The sequence below is a fragment of the Mesoplodon bidens genome (genome assembly GCF_964165515.1).
Source record: "Mesoplodon bidens genome assembly, chromosome: 13".
In the NCBI taxonomy this organism is placed as follows: Eukaryota; Metazoa; Chordata; class Mammalia; order Artiodactyla; family Ziphiidae; genus Mesoplodon; species Mesoplodon bidens.
The window spans coordinates 89,450,203-89,472,326 of NC_138169.1; positions in this window are offsets into that span (position 1 = coordinate 89,450,203).

The following is a 22,124-nucleotide window of genomic DNA, read 5'->3' on the forward strand; positions in this document are numbered from 1 at the left end:
TAGGAATGCAAGAGATTGCTGTGCATTAATTTTGTAGCCTGCTACTTTACCAAATTCATTGATTAGCTCTAGTAGTTTTCTGGTAGCATCTTTAGGATTCTCTATGTATAGTATCATGTCATCTGCAAACAGTGACAGTTTTACTTCTTCTTTTCTGATTTGGATTCCCTTTATTTCTTTTTCTTCTCTGATTGCTGTGGCTAAAACTTCCATAACTATATTGAATAATAGAGGTGAGAGTGGGCAACCTTGTCTTCTTCCTGATCTTAGTGGAAATGGTTTCAGTTTTTCACCATTGAGAACGATGTTGTCTGTGGGTTTGTCGTATATGGCCTTAATTATGTTGAGGTAAGTTCCCTGTATGCCTACTTTATGGAGGGGTTTTGTCATAAATGGGTGTTGAATTCTGTCAAAAGCTTTTCCTGCATCTATTGAGATGATCATATGGTTTTTCTCCTTCAGTTTGTTAATATGGTTTATCACATTGATTGATTTGCATATATTGAAGATTCCTTGCATTCCTGGGATAACTCCACCGATCATGGTGTATGATCCTTTTAATGTTCTGTTGGATTCTGTTTGCTAGTATTTTGTTGAGGATTTTTGCATCTATGTTCATCAGTGATATTGGCCTGTAGTTTTCTTTTTTTGTGACATCTTTGTCTGGTTTTGGTATCAGGATGATGGTGGCCTTGAAGAATGAGTTTGGGAGTGTTGTTCCCCCTGCTATATTTTGGAAGAGTTTGAGAAGGATAGGTGTTAGCTCTTCTCTAAATGTTTGATAGAATTCGCCTGTGAAGCCATCTGGTCCTGGGCTTTTGTTTGTTGGAAGATTTTTTTTTTTTTTTTTTTTTTTTTTTTTTTTTTCTGTACGCGGGCCTCTCACTGCTGTGGCCTCTCCCGTTGCGGAGCACAGGCTCCGGACACACAGGCTCCGCGGCCATGGCTCGCGGGCCCAGCCGCTCCGCGGCATGTGGGATCTTCCAGGATAGGGGCACGAACCCGTGTCCCCTGCATCGGCAGGCGGACTCTCAACCACTGCGCCACCAGGGAAGCCCTGTTGGAAGATTTTTAAACACAGTTTCAATTTCAGTGCTTGTGATTGGTTTGTTTATATTTTCTATTTCTTCCTGGTTAGGTTTGGGAAGGCTGTGCTTTTCTAAGAATTTGTCCGTTTCTTCCAGGTTGTCTATTTTATTGGCATATTGTTGCTTGTAGTAATCTCTCATTATCCTTTGTATTTCTGTAGTATCAGTTGTTACTTCTCCTTTTTTTCATTTCTAATTCTATTGATTTGAGTCTTTTCCCTTTTTTCTTGATGAGTTTGGCTAATGGTTTATCAATATTGTTTATGTTCTCAAAGAACCAGCTTTTAGTTTTATTGATCTTTGCTGTTGTTTCCTTCATTTCTTTTTCATTTATTTCTGATCTGATCTTCATGATTTCTTTCCTTCTGCTAACTTTGGTGTTTTTTTGTTCTTCTTTCTCTAATTGCTTTCTTTCTCTAATTGGTTAGGTTGTTTATTTGAGATTTTTCTTGTTTCCTGAGGTAGGATTGTATTGCTATAAAGTTTCCTCTTAGAACTGCTTTTGCTGCATCCCATAGGTTTTGGGTCATTGTGTTTTTATTGTCATTTCTTTCTATGTATTTTTTGATTTGCTCTTTGATTTCTTCAGTGATCTCTTGGTTATTTAGTAGTGTATTGTTTAGCCTCCATGTGTTTGTATTTTTTTATAGTTTTTTTCCTGTAATTGATATCTAGTCTTATAGCGTTGTGGTCGGAAAAGATACTTGATACAATTTCAATTTTCTTAAATTTACCAAGGCTTGATTTGTGACCCAAGATATGATCTATCCTGGAGAATGTTCCATGAGCACTTGAGAAGAAAGTATACTCTGTTGTTTTTGGATGGAATGTCCTATAAATATCAATGAAGTCCATCTTGTTTAATGTGTCACTTAAAGCTTGTGTTTCCTTATTTATTTCATTTTGGATGATCTGTCCATTGGTGAAAGTGGGGTGTTAAAGTCCCCTACTATTATTGTGTTACTGTCGATTTCCCCTTTTATGGCTGTTAGCATTTGCCTTATGTATTGAGGTGCTCCTCTGTTGGGTGCATAAATATTTACAATTGTTATATCTTCTTTTTTTTTTTTTGCGGTACGTGGGCCTCTCAGTGTTGTGGCCTCTCCCGCTGCGGAGCACAGGGTCCGGACATGCAGGCTCAGTGGCCATGGCTCACGGGCCCATCCGCTTCGCAGCATGTGGGATCTTCCTGGACCGGGGCATGAACCCGTGTCCCCTACATCGGCAGGCAGACTCTCAACCACTGCACCACCAGGGAAGCCCCGCTATCTTCTTCTTGGATTGGTCCCTTGATCATTATGTAGTGTCCTTCTTTGTCTCTTATAATAGTCTTTATTTTAAAGTCCATTTTGTCTGACATGAGAATTGCTACTCCAGCTTTCTTTTGATTTCCATTTGCACGGAATATCTTTTTCCATCCCCTCACTTTCAGTCTGTATGTGTCCCTAGGTCTGAAATGGGTGTCTTGTAGACAGCATATATATGGGTCTTGTTTTTGTGTCCATTCAGCCAGTCTGTCTTTTGGTTGGAGCATTTAATCCATTTACATTTAAGGTAATTATCAATATGTATGTTCCTATTACCATTTTAAAAATTATTTTGGGTTTGTTATTGTAGGTCTTTTCCTTCTCTTGTCTTTCCTGCCTAGAGAAGTTCCTTTAGCATTTGTTGTAAAGCTGGTTTGGTGGTGCTGAATTCTCTTAGCTTTTGCTTGTCTGTAAAGGTTTTTAATTTCTCTGTCAAATCTGAATGAGATCCTTGCTGGGTAGAGTAATCTTTTTTTTTTTTTTTGCGGTACGTGGGCCTCACCGCCGCGGCCTCTCCCGTCGCGGAGCACAGGCTCCGGACGCGCAGGTCCAGCGGCCATGGCTCATGGGCCCAGCCGCTCCACGGCACGTGGGATCCTCCCGGACCAGGGCACGAACCCGTGTCCCCTGCATCGGCAGGCGGGCTCCCAACCACTGCGCCACCAGGGAAGCCCGGGTAGAGTAATCTTGTTTGTAGGTTTTTCCCTTTCATCACTTTAAATATGTCCTGCCACACCCTTCTGGCTTGCAGAGTTTCTGCTGAAAGATCAGCTGGTAACCTTATGGGGATTCCTTTTATGTTATTTGTTGCTTTTCTCTTGTTGCTTTTAATATCTTTTCTTTGTGTTTCATTTTTTTTTTTTTTTTTCTTTTTTTGTGGTATGCGGGCCTCTCACTGTTGTGGCCTCTCCCGTTGCGGAGCACAGGCTCCGGACGCGCAGGCCCAGCGGCCACGGCTCACGGGCCCAGCCGCTCCGCGGCATATGGGATCCTCCCAGACCGGGGCACGAACCCGTATCCCCTGCATCGGCAGGCGGACTCTCAACCACTGCGCCACCAGGGAGGCCCTGTGTTTCATTTTTGATAGTTTGATTAGTACGTATCTTGGCATGTTTCTCCTTGGATTTTTCCTGTATGGGACTCTCTGCGCTTCCTGGACTTGATTGACTATTTCCTTTCCTGTAGTAGGGAAGTTTTCAACTATAATCTCTTCAAATATTTTCTCAGTCCCTTTCTTTTTCTCTTCTTCTTCTGGGACCCCTATAATTCGAATGTTGGTGTGTTTAATGTTGTCCCAGAGATCTCTGAGACTGTCCTCAATTCTTTTCATTCTTTTTTCTTTATTTTGCTTTGTGGTAGTTATTTCCACTATTTTGTCTTCCAGGTCACTTATCTGTTCTTCTGCCTCAGTTTTTCTGGTATTGATTCCTTCTAAAGAATTTGTAATTTCATTTATTGTGTTGTTCATCATGGTTTGTTTGCTCTTTAATTCTTCTAGGTCCCTGTTAAGTGTTTCTTGTAGTTTCCCCATTCTATTTACAAGATTTTGGATCATCTTTACTCTCATTACTCTGAATTCTTTTTCAGGCAGACTGCCTATTTTGTCTTCATTTGTTTGGTCTGGTGGGTTTTTACCTGCTCTTTCATCTGCTGTGTGTTTCTCTGTCTTCTCATTTTGCTTAACTTACTGTGTTTAGGGTCTCCTTTTTGCAGGCTGCAGGTTCGTAGTTCCCATTGTTTTTGGTGTCTGCCCCCAGTGGGCAAGGTTGGTTCAGTGGGTTATATAGGCTTCCTGGTGGAGGGGACTGGTGCCTGTGTTCTGGTGGATGAGGCTGGATCTTGTCTTTCTGGTGGGCAGGAGTGTGTCCGTTGATGTGTTTTAGGGTGTTTGTGAAATTATGATTTTCGGCACCCTCTGTGCTAATGAGTTGGGTTGTGTTCTTGTCTTGCTAGTTGTTTGGCATGGGGGTGTCCAGCACTGTAGCTTGCTGGTCGTTGAGTGGAGCTGGGTCTTAGTGTTGAGATGGAGATCTCTGGGAGAGCTCTTGCTGATTGATATTATGAGGAAACGGGAGGTCTCTGGTGGATCAATGTCCTGAACTCGGTTCTCCCACTTCAGAGTCTCAGGCCTGACAACTGGCCGGAGCACCAAGACCCTGTAAGCCACAGGGCTCTCGGCCCTGGTTCTTGCACTTCCCATCACTCTTCCAGCTCCTGCCTCTGTGCTTCCCTCCCTTTCGGTTTGATCTTTACTTCCCATGCCAGGTGGGGGGCGGAGGGCAGTGCAGAGAATGCCTGCAGGCAGCTGCCCCTCCGCGTCCTCATCCACACCACACGCCAGGCTTGCCAGGTCCCTCCCAGTCTTGGGGCAGTGTCTGCAAAGACAGCCTGACTGCCGACAGATCCACAGACCCGGCAAGGAGGGAGGGGGTGGAGCAGGCACAGCCTACATGTCAGCCACCCACAGCAGCGCCAACCTATTTCATTCTTTTTAATTGCTGAAGAGTATTCCATGTTATATCTGTATATATACCACATCTTCTATATCCGTTCCTCTGTTGATGGACATTTAGGTTGCTTCCATGTCTTGGCTACGGTGAATGTTACTCTTGTATCTTCTTGATGAATTGACCGTCGTATCACTGTGTACTGCCCTTCTTTCTCTCTGGTAATAAGTTGTGACTGAAATCTACTGTCTCGTATTAGTATAACCCACCACCCTGGCTCTTGTGGTAACTGTTTGCATGGAATATCTTTTCCCATCATTTCACGTTCAGCCTATGTTTGTCTTTGCGTCTAAAGTTAGTCTCCTGTAAGCAACACGTAGTTCAATCATGGTTTAAACTCCATTCTGCCAATATCTGCCTTTTGATTGATGAGTTGAATCTATTTGCGTTTAAAGTGATCACTTACAACGATGGATTTACTTCTGCGAATTTGCTGTGTGTTTCCTAGAGTCATGATTACTTTTGCTCTTTCATTCCTCTGATACTGTCACCTGTTTTGGGGACTGCTTTTGGTTCCCTTTTTTGTTTCTGTATAATTTTTAGTTCTTTTCTTCATGGTTACTATGGGGATTAGAGTGAAATTCTAAATTTACATGACTCTGGACTAAATAAACACAGACTTAGCTTCAATAGCATATGTTGACTCTGCGCTGATCCAGCATCATCTCCCCTTTGTGTTGCGGTCATAGCTAATTGCATCTATATATGTTGTGTACCCATTAACATAGGTGTAGAATAATTGTTTTATGCATGTGTCTCCTAAATCATATAGGAAACAAGAAGAGGAGTTATAACCCAACAGCACAATAATACTAACTTTTATATTTATGTATATATTTACCTTTCCCAGAGATCTTTATTTCTTTGTGTGACTTTGTGTTACCATCTAGGTTCCTTTCATTTCACCCGAATTTCCTTTAGAATTTCTTGTAGGGCAGGTCTACTCGTGATGAATTCTCTTAGCTTTTGTTTCTCTGAGAATTTCTTAATTTCTCCTTCTTGAAGGATAATTTTGCTGGACATAAAATTCTTAGTTGACAGGGTTTTTCTTCCTAGTAATGTAAATATATTTTCCCATTACCTACTGGCTTCAATGCTTTCTGAAGAGAAATTGACTGTTAGCCTTATTGAAGAGCACTTGTACAAGTTGCTTCTCTCTTGCTGCTTTCAGGATTTTCTCTTTGTCTTTGTCTTTTTTTTTTTTTTTTTTTTTTTTTTCGCGGTACGCGGGCCTCTCACTGTTGTGGCCTCTCCTGTTGCGGAGCACAGGCTCCGGACGCGCAGGCTCAGCGGCCATGGCTCATGGGCCCAGCCGCTCCGCGGCATGTGGGATCTTCCCAGACCGGGGCACGAACCCACGTCCCCTGCATCGGCAGGCGGACTTTCAACCACTGCGCCACCAGGGAAGCCCTGTCTTTGTCTTTTGATAGTTTGATTGTAACATGTTTCGGTGATATCTCTTAGAGCTTATCCTGCTTGGAGTTCATTGAACTTGAGTGTGTAGATTCACATTTGGGAAATTTCTGGCCATTACTTCGTCAAATATTTTCTGCTTCCTTTCTATCCTACTCCTTCTTCTGGGACTCCATAATGTGGATACTGATACACTTGATGTCCTGTTTTCTTTCTGCTCCTCAGACTGGGTTATTTCAGCTGCCCTATATTCAAGTTTGCTAATCCTTTCTTCTGCCTGCTCAAACCTGCTGCCAGATCTCTCTAGTGGATTTTTTTTTTTTGTGGTACGTGGGCCTCTCACTGTTGTGGCCTCTCCCATTGCGGAACACAACCTCCAGCCGTGCAGGCCCAGCGGCCATGGCTCACAGGCCCAGCTGCTCTGCGGCATGTGGGATCTTCCCGGACCGGGGCATGAACCCGTGTCCCCTGCATCAGCAGGTGGACTCTCAACCACTGTGCCACCAGGGAAGCCTGGATTTTTTTTTTTTTGATGTGGGCCATTTTTAAAGTCTTTATTGAATTTGTTACAATATTGTTTCTATTTTATATTTTTTCTTTGGCCACGAGGCATGTGGGATCTTAGCTCTCTGACCAGGGATCAAACCCACACCCCTGTGCACTGGAAGGCAAAGTCTTAACCACTGGACCACCAGGGAAGTCCCTCTAGTGAATTTTTAATTTCAGCTATTGTACTTTTCAGCTCCAGAATTTCCATTTGGTTCCTTTTTTATAATTTCTATCTCTTTATTGATATTTCCTACTGTTTATGCATTGTTTCCCTGATTGCCCTTAGTTCCTTGTGCATGGTTTCTTTCTGCTTCCTGAGCACATTTAAGACAGCTAAAGTCTTCATCTAGTAATTCCAGTGTCTTGGTTTCTTCAGAGAAGTTTATGGCCAGTTGCTTTTTTCCCCCTGTGAATACACCATACTTTTCTGTTGCTTTGTATGCCATGTAAATTTTTTGTTGAGAACTGGATATTTTGAACATTGCTATGTGGTAATTCTGAAAATCAGCTTCTTCCCCTTCCACAGGGATTGGTGATGTTGCTTGTCGAGGGGTTCAGTCATCTGTACAGTGACTTTTCCAAGGATAGATCATATATAAGGCATATAACTATTCTCAATAAATTTTAAAAGATTGAAATCATACAAAGTATCTCTTCTGACTACAGTAGAATGAAGCTAGATATCAGTAATACAGGAACACTGGAAAATTCACAAATATGTGGAAATTAAACAATATACTCCTAAACAACCAATGGACCAAAGAAGAAATAGCTAAGCAAATTAGAAAATAATGTGAGATGAGTGAAAACAAAACCACAACATACCAAAACTCATGGCCTGCAGTGAAAATAGTGCTCACAGAGAAATTTATAGCTACAAATGCCTACATTATTAAAAAAAGAAAGATATCAACAGTCTAACTTATACACCTTAGGAACGAGGAAAAAGAGAGCAAGCCAAACCCAAAGCCAGCAGAAGGAAGAAAATAATGAAGATTAGAGCAGAGATAAACAGAGAATATAAACATGATAAAGTCAATGAAACCAAAAGTTGGTTCTTTGAAAAAATCAACAAAACTGACAAACGTTTGCTAGATCAACAAAGGAAAAAACAGAGAAGTTGCATATAACTAAAGTTACAAATGAAGGGAGGTCATTATTACCTAACTTATAGAAATAAAAAGGATTAGAAGAGAATACTATAAACAACTGTATGCCAACACATTAGATAATCTGGGGGAATTTGACAAATTCTTGGAAACAGACAAATTACCAACACTGACTCAAGAAGAAACTATTTCAACAGACCTATAACAAGTAAAGATTGAATCAATAATCAAAAATCTCCCCCCAAAAGAAAAGCTCAGGGCTTCCCTGGTGGCACAGTGGTTATGAATTTGCCTGCCAATGCAGGGGACATGGGTTCGAGCCCTGGTCTGGGATGATCCCACATGCCACAGAGCAACCAAGCCCGTGCACTACAACTACCGATCCTGTGCTATAGAGCCCATGAGCCACAACTACTGAGCCCACCTGCAACAACTACTGAAGCCCGCATGCCTAGAGCCCGTGCTCCACAACAAGAGAAGCCACCGCAATAAGAAGCCCGTGCACCGCAACGAAGAGTAACCCCCACTTACCACAACTAGAGAATGCCCACGTGCAGCAATGAAGACCCAACACAGCCAAAACTAACTAACTAAATTAATTAATTAGTTAGTTAGTTAGTTAAAAAAAAAAAGCCCAGAACCAGATGGCTTCACTGATGAATTGTACCAAAGATTTAAGTAAGACTTAAACACCAATCATACTTAAACTTTTCCAAAAAACAGAAGAGGGAACACTTCTTAACACATTTTCTGAGGCTACTATTACCTTGATTCCAAAGCCAGATGAATATACTACAAGAAATGAAAACTACAGACCAATATCTCTTATGAATAGAGTGTATTAGTTTCCTAGGGCTTCCATAACAAAGTACCACAAACTAAGTAGCTTAATACAACACAAATCACTGTCTCAAAGTTTGGGAAACTAGAAATCCAAAGTCAGTGTCAGCAGGGCCATGCTCCCTCCAAAACCTGTAGAGGAATCCTTCCTTGCTCTTCCTAGCCTCTTGTGGTTTGTCAGAAATCTTTGGTGTTCTTTGGTTTGCACTGCATAACTTCAGTCTCTTGTCTTCATCTTTACCTAGCATTCTCCCTCTGTCTCTATCTTCACATGGCTGTCTTATAAGGACATCAGGAACATTGAATTAGAGGTTCATTCAACTCTAGTATGACCTCATTTTAACTAATTTCATCTGCAGTGAGCTCATTTCCAAATAAGGTCACATTCATAGGTATCTGGGGTTAGGACTTCAACATACCTTTTTTTTTTTTTCTTTTTTTTTTTTTTGTGGTATGCGGGCCTCTCACTGTTGTGGCCTCTCCCGTTGCGGAGCACAGGCTCCGGACGCGCAGGCCCAGCGGCCACGGCTCACGGGCCCAGCCGCTCCGCGGCATATGGGATCCTCCCAGACCGGGGCACGAACCCGTATCCCCTGCATCGGCAGGCGGACTCTCAACCACTGCGCCACCAGGGAGGCCCCAACATACCTTTTTTTGAGGGCAACAGAATTCAATTCATAAAAAAGTTGAGCAAATTGAGTCCAAAAGCACATTAAAGAATTATACCCCAAGACCAAGTGGGATTTATTCTAGGCATGTGAGGGTGGCTCAACATAAGAAAATCAATCAATGTAACCCACCATATTAATAGAATGAAGGAACCCCCCCCATATGATCACCTCAATAGATGCAGAGAAAACACAACACTCTTTCACGATAAAAATGCTCAGCAAACTAGAAATAGAAACTTCCTTAACATGATAGAGGACATTTATGAAAAATCCACAGCTACTAAAAACCAACATCCTACTCAATGGTAAAAGACTTTCCCCCAAAGATAAGAAACAAAACAAGGATACTCCCTTTCACTACCGCTATTCAACATTGTACTGTTATGTCCTAGCCAGAGCAGTTATGCAAGAAAAATAAATAAAAGGCATCCAAATTGGAAAGAAAAAAGTAAAACTATCTCGAATTGCAGATGATTCTACATATAGAAAATCCCAAAGAATAATAAAAAAAGTAGAGCTAATAAATAAATTTAGCAAAGTTGCTTGTAGATTAACATACAAAGAGCAGTTGTGTTTCTCTGCATCAATAATGAACAGTCTAAAAGAAAATTAAGAAACAATTCTATTTACAGTAGCATCCCTCCAAAATACCTAGGATCTGGTTTACCCAAGGAGGTAAAAGACTTGTTTATTGAAAGCTACAAAACATTAATGAAAGAAAGTAAAGAAGACCTAAATAAGTGAGAAAATATGCCATATTCTTGAATTGGAAGACAATATTGTTAAGATGACAATACTCCAGAAGCAAACTACATATTCAATGCAACCCCTATAAAAATTCCAATGGCCTTTTTTTTTTTTTGCAGAAATGGAAAAACCACTACTCAAATTCATTAGAATTCAAAAGAATTGCAAGGGTTTCCAAATAACCAACAACAAATAGAAAAAGAAAAACAAATTTGGGAGACTCATACTTCTGGTTTTAAACCTGATCACAAAGCTTCAGTAATCAAAACAGTATTGGTACTAGCATAAGGATAGACACAGGTACTAATGTAATAGAAGAGTCCAGTAATAAGCCTATATATTTATGACCAATTAACAAGGGTGCTGAGACCCTTCAGTATGAGAAAGAAGAGTCTCTTCAACAAATAGTGCTGCAACAACTGGATGTACACACAGGAAATAATAGAGTTGGATTCCTACCTCACTTCATATACAAAAATTAACTCAAAATCAACAGTTAAAGTATGAAAGCTAGAACTATACAACCCTTTGTAAAAAATATAGGGGTAAATCTCTTTGTCCTTGGATTTGGCAAGGCATTCTTAGGTTTGACACCAAAACATGAGCAACATAAGAAATAATAACTGGACTTCATCAAAATTAAAAACTTTTGTATATCAAAGGACATCATCAAATAAAAATAAAAGTACAGAGTAGAGAAGATATTTGCAAATCATGTGTTGATAAGTTTAGTATTCATAACATGTAAAGAATTGTAACAACTCAGCAACAAAAGGCAAACAACCCAGTTTAAAAATGGGTAAAGACAGGCTTCCCTGGTGGTGCAGTGGTTAAGTATCCGCCTGCCAATGCAGGGGACACGGGTTTGAGCCCTGGTCCGTGAAGATCCCACATGCCGTGTAGCAACTAAGCCTGTGCGCCACAACTACTGAACCTGCGATCTAGAGCCTGTGAGCCACAACTACTGAGCCTGAGTGGTACAACTACTGAAGCCCGTGTGCCTAGAGCCCATGCTTCACAATAAGAGAAGCCACTGCAAGGGAAAGCCTGCGCACCATGACGAAGAGTAGCCACCACTTGCCACAACTCGAGAAAGCCTGTGCACAGCACTGGAGACCCAACACAGCCAAAAATAAATAAATAAAATAAATAAAAACTTTAAAGATGGGTCAAGAATCTTAGTAGATGTTTCTCCAAAGAAGTATATAAATGGCCAACATGTACATGAAAAGATGTTCAACATCACTGGTCATTAATGAAATGCAAATCATAATGAGATACAACTTCACATCCATGAGGATGGTAACAACAACAAAAACAGCAGCAGCAACAATAACAGCAATGAAAAATAGCAGGCATTGGCAGCATGTGAATAAACTGGAGCTTTCCTAAATTGTTGTAAAATGGTGAAACCACTATAGAAAAAGGGTTTGGCAGTTCCTCAAAAAGTTAAACACAGAATTACCACATGATCCAGCAATTTCACTCCTGTATATATAACCAAAAGATATAAAAACATATATCCTCATAGAAACTTGCACATGAATGTTTATTACAGCATTATTCCTAATAGCCAAACATGGAAATACCTCTAACGTTCATCAGTGGATGAATGGATTAAAAAGTGTGCATATGGGGCCTCCCTGGTGGCGCAGTGGTTGAGAGTCCGCCTGCCGATGCAGGGGATACGGGTTCGTGCCCCGGTCTGGGAGGATCCCATATGCCGCGGAGCGGCTGGGCCCGTGAGCCATGGCCGCTGGGCCTGCGCGTCCGGAGCCTGTGCTCCGCAACGGGAGAGGCCACAACAGTGAGAGGCCCGCATACCGCAAAAAGAAAAAAAAAAAAAAAAAAAAAAAAAAGTGTGCATATGTACAGTGGGATACTATTCAGCCATTAAAGGGAATGAATTACGATAGATGCTATACTCCAGATGAACCTCAAGAACATTATTCTAAATGTAAGTAGCCAGTTACAAAAGATCACATATTGTATGATTCCTTTTATATGAAGTGTCAAGAATAGCCAAATCCATAGACAGAAAAGTCTAGTGGTTGTCAGGGGCTGGGGGTGGGGGAGGAGGAGTGATTACTTAATGGATACGAATGTGATCCTGGGGGGATTAAAATGTTTTTAAACAAGAAAGAGGTAGTGGCTGCATGGCACTCTGAATGCACTAAATGCCCCTGAATTGTTCACTTTAAAATGATTCAGCGTACATTATATAAATTTCACCACAGTAAAAGAAAACATTAGTGATCCACGGATCATCCTCTGCCTTCATCTAATCATTTTCACTCAAAAATTACAATTTCTCTTAGATTTTTGACCCTACGTAAACACTGCCATGACATATTGCTATGTGTTGAAGCCCGCCCCCCCCATTCTCCTTTCTCCATCTACATAATCTTGTAAAATCAGGTAATCAAGTAAATTACTGGGACTCTTTTGCCACCTCTCAATCAGTAATGGACAATTACAACTTATCTTTGGTGCTCCCGTTCTCTAGAACTGAGGCCGACAGCACTCAGCTGACACAGATACACGTCTGCAAGCCGAGAGACAGGTCACCCGAGTGCTGGCTGGTTTCAGGCACTGTGCCCAGATACTTAAACGCGACATCTCATTCCACCTTCACACAAAATCCTGGGATAAATCTGATCCCCAACTCATAAATGTGGCGGTGGCAGTGGAGTCCCGCCGCGGTCACCGCCCAGAGGGGCGTCCAAGGCGGAGGACTGGACGCCCAGGGTGAGGCTGCCCGTCCCCGGGCTGTTAGTACGCGGCCGCAAAGGGGCCTGGACGGCCCTAGGGGTCGGGAGGAACGGACCCTTTCTCAGGCGAGCAGGTCCCGAGAGCCACCAGTCCACCATCATGACTTCACTCCCTGCGTCTTAAGGACGTTCTGGGGTTGAAGCACAGATGCCTCAGGGGAGGCCAGGTTCCCCTGACTTATGCCCCTTTGTCTGCTCACAGGCCAGGTGAGCGCAAAGACCCCGAGCTTCAGCCCCGGCTCCAGGGCCTGAGAGCGGAGGTGGGACGTGGCCAGTGACGCAGCCACCTGGCCTCTCACCCTTCTTCCGGCTCAGAGAAGGCCAAGCCTGCGACACGGGGCGCCCTGCTGCAAGGAGCCGCCTGCAGCACCCCGGTCCCGGAGCCTCCTTGCAACGCATGGAGGCCTCCCTGTGACCCACTCCGAGGCTCTCCCACGCCCTGCCAGCCTGTGACGGGGGCGGCTGACCCCTGGCCGCAGCAGCTCTGATACCCAGCCTCTGCTTGCTCTCATTTCCAGTCTGTCCTGCCTGTCACCGCGGACCCCTGCCTCTGACCAGCTATGGTCCCCACAGAAACCCTTGTGGGAGGTCAGCAAGGGGGACTGGGCTCCACTCTTTTGTTTCTTTTTTTTTTTTTTTTTTTTGCGGTACGTGGGCCTCTCACTGTTGTGGCCTCTCCCGTTGAGGAGCACAGGCTCAGCGGCCATGGCTCACGGACCCAGCCGCTCCGCGGCATGTGGGATCTTCCCGGACCGGGGCACGAACCCGTGTCCCCTGCATCGGCAGGCGGACTCCCAACCACTGCGCCACCAGGGGAGCCCCGCTAGTTTTAATTTAAGAATGCCATTGGTTCGTTCAACCTTTCCAGAATATTTGGGGGGCAAAAGTAGTGTAGTTGCTGAGTGAGGAGTAACACCTTACAGAGTTCTCTCATAATGGTTCCTGTGGACAAAGAATGCTGCCCAGCATCAAGCCATCAGCCGCCGCAGCTGCCTCCATCGGAGGGCCCTCAGGGGAGTTCAGGAGGGAGGGACACAGGATGCTGGCCCTAGATAGTTAAGATGCATATCAGTTGAATAATTTCAATGAGCCCAGACGTTTGCATCTTCCCAGACATAGGAAAACACTAAAGTCATTAACTTGAGATATGTTTTTTTTGTGATTAGCCGTAATCTTTTGATGTTCCATTACGTGTTTTTGTTGGTTTGTTTGTTTCAGCAAAACCTGACCATGTATCCTGGTTCCTCCGTTTCCTCTTTGGAGCAGCTCCTCAGAGCTACTGAGAGGCTGTCTCCTGGGCTGTAGTCCTCAGTAAGGTCCCTGAATAAAACACAACTCACAACTTTAAGGTTGTGCTTTTTTTTTTTCAGTCAACATTCCTATAAAATGTATGCCTTGATTACGTGATATGAAAGTTGGGATACCCCACGTTGGAAACACAAAATCAAACAATTTTTAGCAACTGTAAGGACTAAAGCTTTTTGGGAAGGAAATGCTTCAACCCATTCTGAAAATATGCATTCAATAACTAAAACATTCGAAACCCATGGAAGCCATATAAAGTCCATCTGAAGGTATTCAGAGCGCCCTTGAGGCTTTGGTTCTTGGCTGTGTCCCATTGGGATGGTTAACTTTATGTGTGAACCTGACTGGCTACAGGGTGTCCAGATGAAAGATTATTTCTGGGTGTGTCTGTGAGCGTATTAGCATTTGAAAGGTAGACTCAGGAAAGTTGATTTCCCTCTCCAGTGTGGGTGGGCACCATCCAATCCATGCGGGCCTAAATAGAACAAAAGGAGAAGGAAGGAGGAACTTGTCCCTTTTTCTGCCTGTTGAACGGGGACACCCCTGTTCTCTTGCTCCTGGGATTTACACCAACGGGCCTCAGACAGAATGACACCACTGGCTTCCCTGGGTCTGTAGCTTGCAGACAGCAGATTGTGGAACTTCTCAGCCTCCATAATTTGGTGAGCCAATTCCTCATAATAAATCTTCTTGTGACTTTTCTTATGTCCCCTTCTCTCAGATAAATAACTAATTATGACAATCTTTTTTTTTTTTGCGGTACGCGGGCCTCTCACAGTTGTGGCCTCTCCCGTTGCGGAGCACAGGCTCCGGACACGCAGGCTCAGCGGCCATGGCTCACGGGCCCAGCCGCTCCGCGGCATGAGGGATCCTCCTGGACCGGGGCACAAACCCGTGTCCCCTGCATCGGCAGGCGGACTCCCATCCACTGCACCACTAGGGAAGCCCTATGACAATCTATTGATCAGATTCTAGGTAATTATAAATTTGAATTTAACAACCTTCATAGAGCAATGGGCCGAACACTTGCCACGTGAAAGAGACCAAAGCATATAACCAGCTGAGGTAAGGCCTTGCGTCCCAGGCAAATTCTCTTTTACTGGGTCTCCATGTGCCCCTACTGGGTACTAGTTTTGGGGGACCAGGACCTTTGGTGCTGCTTGCCTCAGACCCACTCCTCATGAACTGTAGGAAGAGTATTCTCAGACTTCTCTATACACAGAGGCCCTAAATCTAGAAGTCACCAAGGCTGGAAATTCTAACAGACATGAGTTCTGAAATGAGGACACCTTGATTACTCAGGCACTTTTCCTGGAGGAATCAGACTCATTCTGATGCCAGCAACCAGAGCAGTGTTCCCAAATGTGGGACCATACAAAGAGAAAGGCTCTAAGAGAGTTACCATTAACTCTGGGGAAGCTATGACCACCACCCTGCCGCCTCCCCACCCCCGGGAACTGCAGACTGGCAGGGCAGAGAGAGGTGACCACAGTGCTCTGGATCTTGGGTTGGCCAGTCATGTACCACTGCTAATACTTGCTGTGCTTGGATCAATGAAACAGGCCAAGCAGAACACACGATACGTCACCTTAAAGAAAAAGCTATTTGTCTCTTTAGGGTTAATCCTCATGGCCTACGGGACTTTTTTCTCTCGGCCTAGGTTGGGCAGTTTGTGTTCCTAGTTCAAAGCAACCTACAGGGACTACTGATGGCTCTTGTTTTTGTTGTGGGCATGACATTCTATCCAGCCTCACAGGCTTCTGTGCAGCTGCTCCCTCATCAGCTCAGATGATTGCCATGACGGTACAACAACTAAAAGAAAAAATAAATCTCATGATATGATTGATGATGGAGACAGCCAGAGAATCCCCAAGCTGTGAAGATCTGGATCCCTAACCTTCCCTGAACTGACCAGCTTCCCACAGGTGAGAGGGAGACCCAAGTGGCAAGGGGACCAAGAGACTAAATACACAAATGGACAAGGGTCAGACCATTTATGACAGTCTCTGACTCACAACCTCTGCAGCAATCAGCCCGGAATGATCAGGACTTGGTCAGTGACTGCCAGCTTCCTTATTATTATTTTTTGTTTCCACTTCCAACTTAGGACCAGCCAGAGAAAGCCAAATGTGCTCCCTAGCCCAGTCTGCTCCACAAACATAAGGGGTCCCAATTCTAATTAGCCACCTTCAGCTCCCCAGGGCACCTACCTGAAGCCTTCCCTTTTCACTCCAGAAGTTTCTCACTCATCTGCGCGCCTCTGAGTCTCTACCAAACACAGGTGATGGTGGCTGACACGCTTGCTACAGCAAGACCCAGATAAATAGCCTCTGTTTGTTCTCATTTGGGGGATCTTCATTTATTTCCACGTGACAAACTGGACTTAGTAGATGGTGAAACTGTCTGAAAAAGAAGGATGCTGACAACTGAAACTGGAGTGACCTTTCCAAAGCCTGTTCTTATTTAGATCACCGCCCCCGCCCTGCTCTAGAGCCTTTATTGGCTCCCCTGCCCCTGCTCTTTTTAGCGATCTTGATTGGCTTCCAGCCTCTCTCCCTTACACTGGTAACCAAATGGACCTTTTATTTTCTGGAATGTGCCTTGCTTTCTTTTCCTTCCTGGCTTTGGGGCAGGCAGTTTCTTCTACCTGGATTTCTCCCCTATTTCTCTCTTCAACTGGATACATCCTCACTACCCCTCAGGTCTGCGCACGGACATCACTTTCTCTGGCCAGCTCTCCTCCATGCCTGCCTGTGTGAATTGCTCCTCCTATTGTTAGCATAATACACCCTTTTCCCACTGATTATTTGGTTGTGTTCACCATTAAACCGTAAGCTAAACTATAGTGGTCATATACCACACCAAGCCTAATCCCATCAACCCTCACAGTAGTTTTGCAATTCCTTATCTAGGTAACCTGAATGAACATATCTGAAACTTTTCCTCTGAAGAAATTATTTCTAGAATTATTTTCTATCAGTATGGGATCTAATGCTTTGCTGATTACATAGTACCACCAACTGACTGTACAGTTTAACTTTTCCATTATCTTATTTGTCATAACTAACCTAGGAAGACAGTTGTCTACAAAGTGTTTTGTATTTTAACTTTATTATTATATTAAAATCATAGAATCTCAGGGTAGACGTGACTTCAAGAACAATTTCCATCTAGTACCTCCCTTTGTGTTGGTTCACTCTTTACTCTCTCTCACCCATGTTCATGGCTTTGTAACTGAGTAGGACCCTATGGGGTCTTCTCGGGACAGACCCCTCCCCCACATCCTCTGCTGTAGGTCCTCTCTGAAGTATCTGGATAATAGTATCTGATGCACGCTTCCTGAGTTGTTTTACAGATGCTAAAACCACCACCAAGTGGAAGAAATTAACGACCTGATGACCTCCTGGAGCCTAAGGATTGAGCCTAAGGTGAACCCCTGTGACACCACCTTGGTACCCCATCATCAACCAGTCAGAGAATTGTGCACCAGCTGATCACATACCCTGCGACCCCCACTCCCTCCCTCACCCGGCCTTTAAAAATGCTTTGCTGAAACCCTTCAGGGAGTTTGGGTTTTTTGAGCACCAGCTGGCCTGGACTCCTTGTATGGTGCCTGCAATAAATGCTTTACTTTCCTTCAGTGCAACCCAGTGTCAGTAGATTGGCTTTGCTGTGCGTAGGCCAGCTGACCCAAGTTTGGTTCAGTAACAGCTTCAATTATTGTCTGTATTATGGTGACTTTATATTTCTAACCCAGACCTGCATTCTTAGATCCAGACCTGCATTTCCAACTATTTGATTTTAGCATCTAGAGGTCTCAACGGCCATCTTGAACACGGTCAAGACCAACTTGTGACCCCTTCATTCTCCTTCCAGTGCTTCCACTACCTGTCCTCACTGCCCTCATTCTCGACACTTCACTCACAGCCCTGTCCAAACTGTCAGGTCTGGTGCACGTCACTTCCTAAGTGCCTCTTGCAGCTATCTGCTCTTCTTCATCTCCAGGGCTACCCGCCAAATCTCGGTTCCAAATGGCCATCGTCTTCCCCCTGCACATCCCAGGCACTCTCCTCTGATTCCCACCCCTGCTCGCTTCCACACTAGAGCCAGCTGTGCTCTCCAAGAGCACATCTGATCCTGTCATCCCACGCACTGAAAACACTTCACTGGCTTCTCATTGGTCTTAAAAAAGACCAAAATGGTTTACGTATCTGGCTTCTAGCTTCCCCTCATAATGTTTTTTCTTCCTGTGACCTGACCTGTAATTCAGTCATTCTGGTTTCCTTGGTCAGCCTGTGCCACACCCACTCCAGGCACCGGGCTCTGCAGGGCTGTTCCCACTGCCTGGAGTCATCTCCTCTCACCATCTCTCTCTGCCTTGATCCACTCATGCCTTCTTGCCCTTCTGACCTCAGGTTGCCACTGCATCAAGACTGCTCAGCCGGATCAGGTCTCTGGGCTGTAGATACCTGGAGAGCCTACCTTCTTCAGGAGCATTTACTCAGTTGGTAATTAAACTTTCACTGTGTACTTATTTCACTAATGACAATCTCCCTCACTGTTCTCTAAGCTCTGTGAAAGCAGGGATTGAGCTGCTTTTGTTTTCTGCTCATCACTGTCTCCTTGGCGTCTAGTAGACACACAAATAAACGTAGAACCAAGGTGAGAAAGGCAAGATCACATGCCAGGGGTTCACAAAGAATATCATCTCCCCTTTCTATAGAAATTTCAGTGGATTTGGATTAATCGTAGCAATTAATTTTATTGTAGGTGAGCACATGGACAGTTGTCTCTGTGTGTTGCCAGATGCAGTTGCAGAGGGTGCCTACGCGGCCTGGAAATCCAGCCCACTCTGCTGGCCCAGCTCTGCCCAGAGGAAGGGACACTCCTTTTGCTTTCTTTCTTTCTTTGTCTGGAAGCTGGGTGGGGCCCTCAGGGCAGCACACACCCAAGCGCTCCCTCTGTGGGCCAGCGTGTCAGGCTCTGGGGCCAGTTTAAGATTTTTCTCTGTTCTGTGGTCACCCAGATTGCTCTTTTTATGGTGGACAATTATTTTTGCAAAAGCGGATGCTGATTATAGAAGGAACCAGATGAGAGAGTCGGAAAAGTCCAGCACATCTTTAGACCCAACTGAAGCTGAAATCAAAGCATCTGTACTCGTACTGACACCAAGTAGGTTGAGGAGAAGCAGAACAAACTTGTTTGTGCTATGACGTGCCCAGCATGTAAGTCCTCAGGTCTAACTTCTGATTTTGAATGATTTGATGACTGAGTCCCTCTGGGTCATGTTGCTCATTCCTCTGTCATGGGGAGGGACAGTCCTTTCAACATCAAAGCCGTTGACTGTAGTTTTAAACATCATTTGTTACATATCCATGCATGCTGAAGTGTTTAGCGACATTAGTGACATAGTAGACCAATGTCTGCAATTTCCTTTGAATGCATCCAAAAAACAAAAAAAAAAAGATGGAACGAGAGATGAATAGTTGATTCACATTAGCCAAAACATGGAAACAACCTAAATGTCCATCAACAGATGAATGGATAAAGAAGATGTGGTATATATATATATATATATATATATATATATATATATATATATACAGTGGAATATTACTCAGCTATTAAAAAGGGTGAAATAATGCCATTTGCAGCAACATGGATGGACCTAGAGATTATCATACTAAGTGATGTCAGAAAGAGAAAGACAAATACCATATGATATCACTTATATGTGGAACCTGAAATATACCACAAATGAACCTATCTACGAAACAGAAACAGACTCACAGACATAGAGAACAGACTTGGGGTTGCCAAGGGGGAGGGGGGTGGGGGAGGGAGGGACTGGGAGTTTGGGATTAACAGATGCAAACTGTTGTATATAGGATGGATAAACAACAAGGACCTCCTGTAGAGCCCAGGAAACTATATTCAATACCCTGTGATAAACCATCATGGAAAAGTATATTAAAAAATAACATCTGTATGTGTAGAACTGAGTCACTTTGCTGTACAGCAGAGATTGGCACAGCATTGTAAATCAACTATACTTCAATAAAAATATAAAAGAATTGAAAGAGATGAGTAGTTAGATAGCTGGGTGATAAAGCAAATAGAGTAAAATTGTTCATTATAAGATCCAGGTGATGTTGGGCTTCCCTGGTGGCACAGTGGTTAAGAATCCGCCTGCCAATGCAGGGGACACGGGTTTGAGCCCTGGTCCAGGAAGATCCCACATGCCGTGGAGCAACTAAGCCCGTGCACCACAGCTGCTGAGCCCAAGCTCTGGAGCCCATTGAGCCACAACTAATGAGCCTGTGTGCCACAACTACTGAAGCCCACGCGCCTAGAGCCCCTGCTCCGCAACAAGAGAAGCCACCACAATGAGAAGCCCGTGCACCGCAATGAAGAGTAAGCCCTGCTCACCGGAACTAGAGAAAGCCCACGCGCAGCAACGAAGACCCAACTCAGGCAAAAAATTAATTAAATAAATTAATTAAAAAAAGAAAAGAATACTGGATACTCTTAAAAATAATTGAAAAAAAAGATCTAGGTGATGGTGTTCACTGTGCATTTATTTCAACTTTTCAGTATGTTCAAAATTTTGCATAAGATGTTGGGAGAAAATTCATTCAACATTTATTAAAACCTGATGATATTTATTAAACTATTTATTAATATAAATTTTATTAAAGTAACCTAGGCATCAGGGATACAGTGATGATCAGAAGACATGGCCCCTGTTGGTACAGCACTCCCTGAGAGACAGACACGTTAGCAGATGATGATCAAACAGCATGGTGAGTGACATGATAGATACACACAGACAGCTCTGGGCACGTCAAGAAGAACCCACCACATTTTGCCATGTGTATGTGTGTGGTGGTGGTGGTCAGGGAGATCTTCCTGGAAGAGAAGCCACCAGAACTCAGCCTCGAATGGCAATGGGATAGAGATCAGGTCAGGTAGTAGGGAAGGAAGGAATTCCATGAACAAACCCTGTATAGTGTTTGCGGCAGCGGGAGATGGGCCGGGCTGGTCAGCTCTGGGGAGCCTGTGTTCCAAGCTGGCCAGCTGGGCTTGCTCCTTGGTGGTGGGGGGATGTGGAATGGCTGAAGGTAAGAAGGGAAACGGCAGGGTCAGATTCGCTTTTTGCTGCGTCTCTACCTAGCTGACTGCAGAGCATCCCTGAGATGCCAAAGCTGGAGGTCAGGTCGGTGCCTGACTGTGCAGGTGTTCCTGTCAGGAGATGCACACGTGGTAAGAGGGCTGTAGGTGGGGGAACAGATTTGAGGAGCATTAGGATGTAAAATTAGAAAACTGGAGATGGGAAAGATGAAGGGTGGTAAGCATGCTGCTTACGGTTAGAGGGGCTGTTGAGGAGGGATGATGGGCTCAGCCTTGAACACCTGGGGCACCCAAGTGGAGCTGCCAAGTGGGCAGCCAGGAAACAAAGCTGAAACTTAGGGAAGAGGTGGATACACTTCATTACTGGGATCGAAATAATGAAGTTTGAATCTGCAGTTGAGACTAACAAGGGAGAGTCTGGAGAGTGATAAATGAAAGGGATGGGGTTTCCAATACCTGGAACAGTGCCTGGCACATAGGACGTGGTGATGAATATGAACAAAAGTGGGAAGAATTCTGGGACAAACATTCAAGGATGGGCTGAGAAAGGGAAGCTGGTAAAGGTGTAAGGACCGATCAGAGAGGGTGGAGAAGATTAAAGGTCATGTTTGGGAAGGAAGTGTTTCAGGACAGGGAGGAGGTTACAAATAAAAGATGAGACTAAAATCTGTTCTTGGGTGTACCAG